Source organism: Arachis hypogaea, chromosome 9 (genome assembly GCF_003086295.3).
Source record: "Arachis hypogaea cultivar Tifrunner chromosome 9, arahy.Tifrunner.gnm2.J5K5, whole genome shotgun sequence".
In the NCBI taxonomy this organism is placed as follows: Eukaryota; Viridiplantae; Streptophyta; class Magnoliopsida; order Fabales; family Fabaceae; genus Arachis; species Arachis hypogaea.
Genome location: NC_092044.1, coordinates 77,688,372 through 77,700,399, shown reverse-complemented (window position 1 = coordinate 77,700,399; position 12,028 = coordinate 77,688,372). Strand labels below are relative to the sequence as shown.

Sequence of the window (12,028 nt, the reverse complement as noted above, 5' to 3'; positions counted from 1 at the left end):
ATACTATATGAGTTACTGACTTAGGGGTGCTGTACTATAGCTATATGCTTATATAACTGAGCCACTTCTGTAACATGATGTATATTATAGTGTGTTACTCCATATTCTGTTATCTTTTGTTTTATGTATGTGAATGTTTAATTATCCCTTGATATATGGAGGGTATGCGACTTTAAATTATTCTTGTTTTAAAAAAAAATTTACTTGTAAAATTTGCGGTGTTTTAACAACGTACAGGCTTATATTTATTAATTAATAATACAGAAAAGGAAAAACAAGTTGGTAACATTCAATTTCTAGTATGATCTAGACATGCTAGAAGTTAGGTCGTTACACTTTCTATTTCTGAGGGTGATGGCTTGACATTCCTCCTTTGGCATTGAGTTAATATTGCTGCAATTGTTGTGTCCAGGAACTTGCTTGAATAAGAATCCAACCTGTGTTTCCAGTTTCTTGATGGCAGCATCTTGATTCTGCATGTTGGATTGCACTTCTTCCCGGAAGGCTTTACTATCTTGAATGTCCTTGCATAGACTTTCAAGTAAAGCCTCAATCTTTGAAAGCCTATCATCTGTTAATGATGGTGGGTTGAGATTAGGTGGTTGAGAAGGTTGGTTAGATGGATGTTGGTAATATCTCTGTGAGGTGTTTTGATGAGTAGCATTGTTGTTGGAGTTGAAGTTGTGGCGTCTCTGATCTTACCCTTGGTCTTGTTGATTTCCCCATCCAAAGTTGGGGTGATTCCTCCATCCAGAGTTGTAAGTTTTGGAGTATGGATCATAGACTTGTCTAGGTGAGTTTCCCACATAGTTGGCTTGCTCCCAGTCACCTTCTTCTCCTATGTTTACTCCTTCTTGAGTTGGTGATGAGGTGATGGCTGCTGCAACTTGGTTCTCTTCCACCTTCTTGGTAAGATCTGCTAGCTGCTTGGTGATTATCTTGTTTTGGGCTAACAGTGCATCCATGTGGTTCATCTCCATTACTCCTCTAGTGTTACTTCTTTTGGAGGCATAGAAGTAGTCATTCTCGGCAACTGTTTCAATGACATCTATGGCTTCTTCAATGGTTTTCTTCTTATTTAAATAGCCTCCTGATGAATGATCCACAGCCTTCTTTGACTCATAGGAAAGACCTTCATAGAAGATGTGAAGTTGAACCCACTCATTAAACATCTCTGGTGGGCATCTCCTTGTCAAATCTTTGAATCTCTCCCATGCTTCATAAAGTGTCTCACCATCTTGTTGTTTAAAAGTCTGCACCTCAGTTCTTAGCCTATTGATCCTTTGAGGAGGATAAAATCTTGCTAAAAACTTGTTCACCACTTCTTCCCAATTAGTTAAGCTTTCCTTTGGGAAGGATTCAAGCCATTTGGATGCCTTGTCCCTTAGTGAAAAAGGGAACAAGAGCAGCCTATAGACATCCGGATGGACTCCATTGGACTTCACTGTGTCACAAATCCTCAAGAAGGTGGTCAAGTGTTGAATAGGATCTTCTTGAGCACCTCCTCCAAATGAACAATTATTCTGCACCAGGGTGATGAGCTGAGGTTTTAGCTCGAAATTGTTGGCATGTATGGTGGGCTTCTGAATGCTGCTTCCACAGTTTCCTGGATTAGGATTGATATAGAATCCTAAGACCCTCCTTTCTTGCCCAGCCCGGTTTGCATGGCCTTCTCTGGCATGATTATGAGCCTCTTCTTCATGATTCTTCTCCAAATTCTCTTCCATGTTGGGTTCGAAGTACTCTTCCTCTTCCTCAGCACCAATAATCCTTTTTCCTTTTGCCTCCCTTCTTAATCTCCAAAGGGTTCTTTCAGGTTCTGAATCAAAGGATGTTGAGACATCTTCTCTTCTCCCTGTCATACAACAAACAGATTGCACAGCAGGAGGTATAGTGAAGATTATTCTTGTTAGAGTAATAGTTAGTGTGAGTGATGCAATTTATCAAACAGTTAGTGGGTTAATGAGCTGAATTATGATCAACTAAGAAAAAGAAAACAGAAAATAGAGAGGGTATAGGGGGTGAGGAAGAAATTAAAAACGAAATAAGGTAAATTGACTGAATAATACAAAACGAATAACGAAATAAAAAAATGCTCAATCTAGTGATCTTCTAACATAATCATTGTTGATTCAAAATCAACCCCCGGCAACGGCGCCATAAACTTGATGCATGAAAACTTGTCTCGCAACAAATTTCCCTTCGGCAAGTATACCGAATTGTTGTCAAGTAAAACTCACAATAGAGTGAGGTCGAATCCCACAGGGATTGATTGGTCAAGCAACTTTAGTTAGAAGAATATGCTAGTTGAGCTAAGCAGAATTGAGATTGAGATGTAGAAATTTAAATGACTAGAAAGTAAATAACAGAAATTAAAGTGCAGAATCTTAAATGGGGAGTTGGGATAATGAGCAGGAAATTAAATGGCAGAAAGTAAATAAAAAGGGTAAGATCAGAAATGGGGAGATCATTGGGTTTAGGAGATGTTGCATTCTCCGGATCAAGTTCATTCTCATCTCTTCCTCAATCAATGCATTCATTAATCTCCTTGGCAATCTTAAGTGCTTGGATCCCAATTCCTTAGCAATCCAATCTCTCTAAACTTGAACAATTACCCAATTCCTTGATTTAATTGCTCATGGGAAGAGATGAAAGTGTGGTCACTGATTATACCACATGTATTTCCAAATCAAAGTGTTGGGAGGATTAAATGTCACAATATCCATCCAAACCCCAATTTGGTCCAACATGAGAAAGCATTTCTAGCATGATTTCCTCATCCCTTTTCCAAGGTTCAAAGGAGATCTAATTATGGAGAGTTTCTTTTCCAAGATAACTAACCAATTGAATTAAGATCGAAAGCTTTCTAGTAAGATCAAGAGAAAAGAAAAGAAGAAGAAGAATGAAAACTATAATTGATCCATCAAATTACAACAGAGCTCCCTAACCCAATGAAAGGGGTTTAGTTGTTCATAGCTCTAGGAATCAAAAATGGCAGAAAAGAAGAATCCATGCTAGAGGTATAGAAAAGTAAATATGCAGAGAGTAGTTGCCAAAAGTGCTAAGCTTCTCTCTAGTTCAAAACTACTCCTATTTATGCTACTCCTCATGATCTTCTAGTGAGTTCTTCAAGTCTTGGATGTGGCCTCTGGACCTTGAGTTGAAGCAATTCTCATCTTTAGTAGGCCCAGCTTGCATAGAAATATGAATTAGGCTTGGGCATTTAGTGAGATTAACGTTGGGTAATATTTTGAGTGCGAGAACGTTAGTGGCATTCACTTTTTCCACTAATGTTCCACCCTTATATACCCACATTAGTTCCAACGTTAGTAATATTAACGTGAATACTAACGTTTCTTACTCAATCCTTGGCCAACGTTAATGGGACTCACTTTTCCCATTAACGTTGGCTTGTGCCCCTTTTCGCAAACGTTAATGGGAATTACTTTTCCCATTAACGTTGCTTGCCTTGGAATAGGATGAGTAGAAAAGAGTATATTGAGGAGTTAGTTTCACGTTCGGTTTTGAATTAGAGACGTTAAAAAAAAAAGATAAATAAACGTCCACTATAACCCCTAGCCTTCCAAGCTAACGACAGCAATTGGACCAGAGAATGCGATTGCATTATAAGGGCGCAATTGAACAGATCGAGCAAGTTCAAATTGACGTAACATGAAACCTATTAATGCGAAAGCGCCGTGGAGAGCAACAAAAGTCCACAGACCACCTAATTGACACCAACGGGTAAAATCTCCCTACGTTAGATCTCGCATTAGCTTGACTAACGTAGCTGTTAACGTGGGTCTCTATCACCTTCGAGAGCGTTAGTGACACTCACCTTTGTCACTAACGCTCCAATTGCCTTAAGTCCCTACGTTAGAACCCACATTAACTAAGTTAACGTGGCTCTTAACGTAGTAATGAAGCCATCTCCCAACGTTAGTGACAAAAGTGAGTGTCACTAACGTTGTTCTTTGAACCCAACTCCACGTTAACTTTCACATTAACAATCTTAACGTGAGAGTTAACGTAGGCAATGCTAATGATCCAACGTTAGTGACAAAAGTGAGTGTCACTAACGTTGGCATTGTTGATCCTCTTCCATGTTAGAGTTCACGTTAACTAAGTTAACGTGACTCTTAACGTGGGGCATTGCCTAGTTTCCCAACGTTAGTGGTGTTCACTTTTACCACTAACGTTGAGGAGAAACGTTATTGGAGTTCATGTTTCTCGTGAACGTGGAGTCCTCTTTTTCTTCTACGTTAAGAGCCACGTTAACTAAGTTAACGTGGCTCTTAACGTAAGCTATGAATGGCTTCGCAGGCGTTATTGGTGATCACTTTTCTCATTAACGTTGCAAGCTCTTTGCCATCCCACGTTAGTAGTCACGTTAACTAAGTTAACGTGAATGCTAACGTGGTTCTTCCATGCTTCTTTTGTCCTGAATTCAAGCAATTAAAGTGCACCAAAGCTCTAGCCAAAGTCATGAGATTATGCATCATCAAGTTATCATGCAATTCTGGCAAAAAATCTCATGAAATCATGCAAAATTCACAATAGTTGCTTAAATGAAGGTGTAAGTGTATTTTCACCCAAAACTTGCCTTACTCCCTCGGAAAATGCATGAAACTACCCTAAAACAGTAAAGAAAAGGTCAGTGAAACTGGCCTAGATGCCCTGGCATCACCCACTAACGCTCCAAGCATAACAAGCAACGTTGATGGCCCAAAGTTGGCTCACCAACGTTACTAGCAAAGAAAATGGTGCCAACGTCAGTGTGCTAACGTTACCTAAAGTTAGCACACTAACATCTTCGATAGATTTTCAAGTTTGAACTAGGAAATTTGTAAGGGACGTGTACGTATGGATGATGCGTACGTGTGACTGAAAGAACGTTGGTAGCAACGTTAGTGAACTAACGCTAGTGGCAACGTTCCTAAGGGATTTTGAAGGTAACGTTGGCAAATGCTAGTGTACCAACGTTGGTGACCAACACCAATGGCAATGCTCAAAGTGGCTTATGCATGCAACGTTAGTACCACCGTTAGTGCACTAACGTTGGTGACTAATGCCAAGGCCAATTCCAGTTTCAACGGCACCCATGCAAGCTTGTGAACGTTAGTGAACTAACGCCCATGTCAACGTCACAAAGAGCCACTCTTAACTGCTTCAAACAAAGGCCAAAGCCTACATCCAAAGACTTGAAGATTGATCTGGAAATTGTATAAATAGGATAGATTTTGAGGTTTAAAAGTAGGCTGGGAAGTAGGGACCCTAATTGGGAAACCCTGAATCATTTACTTTCTACTTTCTTTTACTTTCATGTACTTTTCTTTTCCCTTTGATTTTGCTGAGCAATGATGAACTAAACCCCTCCCCCACCAATTTCGCCATACCCCCTTTTTTTCCTTGCGATTAGAATCGCATTAAGATGTTTTTTTTTATAATTATGTCGGAACTGTAGAATTTATTAGAAATATATTCCGCTATTGAAAAATGTTTCCACCCATTTTATTTACTTTCTTTCATCTATATCGGATATCCAGATTTTGTCGAATCTGAAATAATTGTATTATTTCTATATTCGCAATTCAATATACATAGATAGATACCATATATCTATATCTTTTTTAAAGCCCCTTACTTCTATAATCTTTTTTCATACAATTTGTAATACTCGAAGGGTCGATTTTTTTTTCGTCTTAGTTTTTACCTTTCCGAAGGAAAACACGGGAATCTTTCATTATGATCTGGATTGGGTCTTTCTCTTTCTTTCAGTTAGTAATTGGGATATTCTTTTGATTATTTCGAATAAAATAGAAATTCGATAGAGATATCGAATTGATAATTACTTTTTAGAATTCATTCTGTATATAAATTGAGAATTCTTTATCTTATATAAATTCAATTAATTTAAGGATATAAATATATGGTTAAATTTATCCTGATAATCCAATCTTTCAGGTCCAATCCGCTGTTGTATACTTGCGGATATTTCTCTTTCTAACCATACAATTGCTAGTACACTTATGGTGATTCCCAATACAAGAGTAAAGATAGGGGCAAATACCCATAGAATTCCATAGACCTCCTTTAAAGATTCCAATCTGAAAAAAGAATTGATATCTTGTACTTCTGTTGTATCAATAATCATTTCAACGATCAACTTCTCCCATAATGATATCTATACTCCCTAGTATTGTCATAATATCGGCCAATTTCATTCTTTTAACTAATTGAGGAAGAATTTGCAAATTGATAAAACCGGGTGGACGAATTTTCCATCTCCAAGGAAAACCATTCTGATCTCCTATTAGAAAAATCCCCAATTCTCCTTTGGGGGCTTCAACTCTTACATAAAGTTCTTGTTTCGGCAATTCAAAAGTCGGAGACGGTTTTTTACTAATGAATCGATATTCAAAATCATTCCATTCTGGTTCCCTTTCCCTATCAAAGTAACGGATTTCTAAATTCTCATATGGTCCGCCGGGAATTCCTTCCAAAGCCTGTTGAATAATTTTTATGGATTCCACCATTTCACCAATTCGAACTAAATAACGAGCTAATGAATCTCCTTCTTTTTGCCATTGAACGTCCCAATCAAATTCCCCATAACACTCAATAAAGAAAATATTTTGGAATTATCTTTATAACCCTCCGTCCATCGTTTTAGGTTACGAAAAAGACTTGCATATTTTTTTCCAATAAATTAGAAAGATTCTCTCTTCAGAAAAAGAGAGAGAGAGAAAACAAAACGACGGGGTCATTTTTTTTGTTCCTATTCGTCTTTTTTTGTGCAAATCAAAAGGGGATACTTAAAAAAAAAAGATTAACGGATTATTTCGTTCCCGATAGTCATTTATTTAATCAGTGGATAGGAGCATACTCTAGATCGGAATTGGGGGAGGACTGCCTTCTCTTTTCTACCAACTTTAAGCCCCAATTAGTATTCTTTATTTAGATTATGTGGAAATGTTCCTTTTGACAATTTACATAATCCGTGTTACTAATCCCTTGTGTATCTTGGTGCTTCTAACCATCCACTTCTTTTTTTTGAGCTGCCCTTATTTTCTGTTTCTGTTAATACATGAATAATAAATCATCCAAACAGTAGCAAAAACTCAATCTCAATAAGGTTGGTCTTTTGAGCCCGCTTCAAGACAAGATTACTAACTATCCAATCCTGGGGTAATAAGACTCGTCTGTTTCTAATTTTTTTTCACTTAATTCTTTTACATAGAAAATGAGACTCACTATTTTGACTGCAATTTCAAATCATCATACCATAGAAATAACATATATAACCATATACCCATATATAATATATATAAGATAAATATAATATATATTATATATATATATTATATATATATATATATATATATATAATAGGCTGGTAATCTACTATCTAATCTAATATAGTATTTGTAAATTATCTAAATAGAATCTCGAATTTCTATTTCTATAGAAGCTGTCTGATTTCACTCATATAACTATCAGATTTTGTTCTTCAATCAGACTTGAAGTGAGAATAATAATGAATTTTTTATATTCTGCCCCTTTCCTATTTTCCTATAAAGTTGTCCTACAAGGAAAGGGCCATAGCAATAGCATCGAGAAGTTTTTGTATCAACGAATCACACGTAGAGATATTGATAACACACATAGAGTTAATGGTATTTCATAACTAATCGATTGAGCAGCTGCTCGTAGACCACCCAAAAAGGAATATTTGTTATTTGATCCATATCCTGACATAAGAAGTCCAATCGGAGCAATACTCGAAATAGAAATCCATAAAAAAACACCGATATTGAGATCGGATAAAACAAAATTATATCCAAAAGGAATTACCGAATAGCTTATTATAATGGATATAACTGATATGGATGGTCCGATACTGAATAAACGAGTATCTCCCCTAGATGGAATAAGACTCTCTTTGAAAAGTAGTTTTGTTCCATCTGCTAGAGCTTGAAGAACTCCCAAAGGACCCGCGTATTCAGGTCCAATCCGCTGTTGTATACCTGCGGATATTTCTCTTTCTAACCATACAATTGCTAGTACACTTATGGTGATTCCCAATACAAGAGTAAAGATAGGGGCAAATACCCATAGAATTCCATAGACCTCCTTTAAAGATTCCAATCTGAAAAAAGAATTGATATCTTGTACTTCTGTTGTATCAATAATCATTTCAACGATCAACTTCTCCCATAATGATATCTATACTCCCTAGTATTGTCATAATATCGGCCAATTTCATTCTTTTAACTAATTGAGGAAGAATTTGCAAATTGATAAAACCGGGTGGACGAATTTTCCATCTCCAAGGAAAACCATTCTGATCTCCTATTAGAAAAATCCCCAATTCTCCTTTGGGGGCTTCAACTCTTACATAAAGTTCTTGTTTCGGCAATTCAAAAGTCGGAGACGGTTTTTTACTAATGAATCGATATTCAAAATCATTCCATTCTGGTTCCCTTTCCCTATCAAAGTAACGGATTTCTAAATTCTCATATGGTCCGCCGGGAATTCCTTCCAAAGCCTGTTGAATAATTTTTATGGATTCCACCATTTCACCAATTCGAACTAAATAACGAGCTAATGAATCTCCTTCTTTTTGCCATTGAACGTCCCAATCAAATTCCCCATAACACTCATAATTTTCAACTTTACGCAGATCCCATTGTATTCCGGAAGCCCGAAGCATCGGTCCTGATAAACCCCAATTAATTACTTCCTTTCCACTAACAATGCCTATTCCCTCAACCCGTTCTAAAAAAATGGGATTTCGCGTAATAAGTTTTTGATATTCAACAACCTCTGTTAAAAAATAATCGCAGAAATCCAAACATTTATCTATCCAACCATGAGGTAGATCGGCCGCGACTCCCCCGATACGGAAAAAATTATGCATCATTCTCATACCTGTCGCAGCTTCGAATAGATCATATATTAATTCTCTTTCTCTAAAAATATAGAAGAAAGGGGTTTGTGCACCAATATCCGCCATAAAAGGTCCCAGCCATAATAGGTGAGAAGCTATACGACTCAATTCCAACATAATTACTCGAATATAGATGGCTCTTTGGGGTACTTGAATATTTCCCAACTGTTCTGGTCCGTTTACGGTTATTGCTTCTGTGAACATCGTAGCTAAATAATCCCAACGTGTTACATAAGGCAGATATTGTATAATTGTTCGATTTTCCGCAATTTTTTCCATCCCTCTGTGTAAATAACCCAATAATGGTTCACAATCAATAACATCCTCACCATCTAGAGTAACAATAAGTCGAAGAACACCATGCATTGATGGGTGGTGAGGTCCCATATTGACTACCATGAGATCTTTTCTTTTAGCTGTCCCATTCATAGGTTTTTCCTCGATTTATTCTTCCATGAATTTCGAAAGAAAAAAAATTAATCAAGATTCAAGACCTAAAAAATCGAATAATTCAAAATGACTCTTCAAATTCAATTAACGAATTATTGACTCCCGAATATCCAATTGATTTATTAATTTGTTATAGCGTATTCTATTTTTATTTGACAAATAAGATAGTAGCCGTTGTCGTTTTCCCAAAATTTTTTGTAAACCTCTTTGAGATAAATAATCTTTTCGGTGCAATTCCAAATGTGCGGTAAGTCTTCGTATCTTATTGGTGAAATTTAATACTTGAAATTCAACCGAGCCGGGGTTTTTTTCTTTTTTTTCTTGTGAAAATCCTGGTAGAAATAAATTTTTTACCATAAGTTAAAAGCGTTCTTCTCCTCCTTCCATATTTTATAGATATCTTGTTTGATCTATAATAGTAATGATACTAATTTAAAATTAGGTATTTTGTATATACAATAATCTAAATTTCCTTAACATTTTGCGATTCTGATGTCAAATCATACTATATTTCTGTAAAAAAAAATGGTCGATTTAAAAAATAAAATACTAATTATATATATAATTATATAGATAAAAGTAGATATAAGACGATAAGACGATTTTTTCGATTCCTTTTTGTATCTAAAGGATATATAATTGAATTAGTATCAAGGCCTCAGAATACAGTTAACACAATGCGTGTGCGCATCTATGCGTGTATCCATTTGTATCCGCATACCGGATATGTTACGCTAAATTGAAGAAAGAAATATAGATTATAGATTAACGACCTATCAATCGTGGGTACAGATGTATCCTTACTATACTGAAACGGCTTCCATTATCGGTGTCAAACCAATAGCGATTCATACAAGCTAAATCCTCTAATCGAAAATTTGGCCAAAGAAAAAAATGGAAATTCATTAGGTTTTTTTTCTATCAAGATCCTTATTTTCAGCCAAAACGTTACAGCAATTATTTACTTTATTATTCTTATTGTAAAATGTTGTTTTTCTATGTGCACTATTTCTATTCTTAGAATTGAAACAAATTAGAATTCTTAATTCTCTCCGCATTGAATTTCATCAAATCCTAACAAGTCGTAATAGGTACCAGTTAAGTTATGGGATTTATGTTATTTCATTCGTTATACGAAAAAGTAGGTCGAGAAACTATATAATATATAATATAAGTATATATTAGTATATAAGTATAACTAAATATAAGTCTAACTATATAGATATATAGTTATAGAATAGTTATAGAACAGATATCGAAATGAAATAGATAGAATAAAAGAATATTTTAATAATAATAAATTTATTTTGAAAATATGGAATAGTTTTTTTTCTATTTAATCTTATTATTTTTCAAATTTATATTATTCTGTTTCATATCTATTTATATATATGATATATGAAACAGAATAATGTGAAACCTAATATGATTTATATTTATATATTAATATTGAATTCTTATAAATAAATAAAACGATTTTATTATATCCTATTATTTTTTATTTAGAATAGTTCGAATTGTATAATCATCAATTACTGACATTGGTAATCGGCCTAAAGCAATTTGATTATAATTCAATTCATGACGATCATAAACTGAAAGTTCATATTCTTCAGTCATTGATAAACAATTTGTTGGACAATACTCAACACAATTACCACAAAATATACAAATTCCGAAATCAATACTGTAATTAAGCAAACGTTTCTTTCGAATATCTGTTTCCAGTTTCCAATCAACAACGGGTAAATCTATAGGACATACACGAACACATACTTCACAAGCAATGCATTTATCAAATTCAAAATGGATTCGACCGCGAAAACGTTCTGATGTAATTAATTTTTCATAAGGATATTGAATAGTTACGGGTAAACGATTTGCGTGGGATAAGGTAATCATGAAACTTTGACCAATGTATCTTGCAGCTCGGATTGTTTGTTGACCATAATTCATGAACCCAGTTACCATAAGGAACATATCGTGAATATCTATGAAATAGTTTTTTTGTTTCTTTCTCTTGTTTGCGACAAGTTACAAATCTAGAGGATCCATATTTTACAGTGAAAATAGTTGAGACGAAGTTGTTAATAATAGATTGCCGAGAGAAATAGGTAAAAGAAATTTCCACCCAAGATTTAATAATTGGTCCATTCTTAGCCTAGGCAAAGTCCATCTTGCTGTGATAGAAAGGAACAAAAACAAATAAGTTTTAGCTAATGTGATAAAGATATCAATTGTAGTTCCAAAAACTCCATATGCTTTAGTTATTTCAAAAGACTCAGAAATGAATAGGTACGGAATAGAGATATTTGAACCGCCCAAGTAAAGAACTGTTACAAATAATGAAGAAATTAATAGGTTTAAATAGGAAGCAACATAAAATAAACCAAATTTGATACCCGAATATTCGGTTTGATAACCCGCTACTAATTCTTCTTCCGCTTCTGGTAAATCAAAAGGTAATCTTTCACATTCTGCTAGGGAAGAAATTAGAAAAACGACGAAACCTATAGGTTGCCGCCACAAATTCCACCCCAAAAAACCATATTTTGATTGTGCATCAACTATATCAACTGTACTTAAACTATTAGATAATGCTAGTCGGTGAGAACGTTACTGTCCCCA

The 12,028-nt window shown here is 35.2% G+C and overlaps 1 non-coding gene across 1 annotated transcript; it reads left to right on the top strand.

The window, feature by feature from the left end:
- The first annotated feature begins 1,166 nt into the window (after positions 1-1,166).
- LOC112713300 (small nucleolar RNA R71) lies at positions 1,167-1,274 on the top strand. The gene has a single exon (XR_003158274.1). It is a non-coding gene; the product is annotated as a small nucleolar RNA R71 (small nucleolar RNA).
- The last annotated feature ends 10,754 nt before the right edge of the window (positions 1,275-12,028 follow it).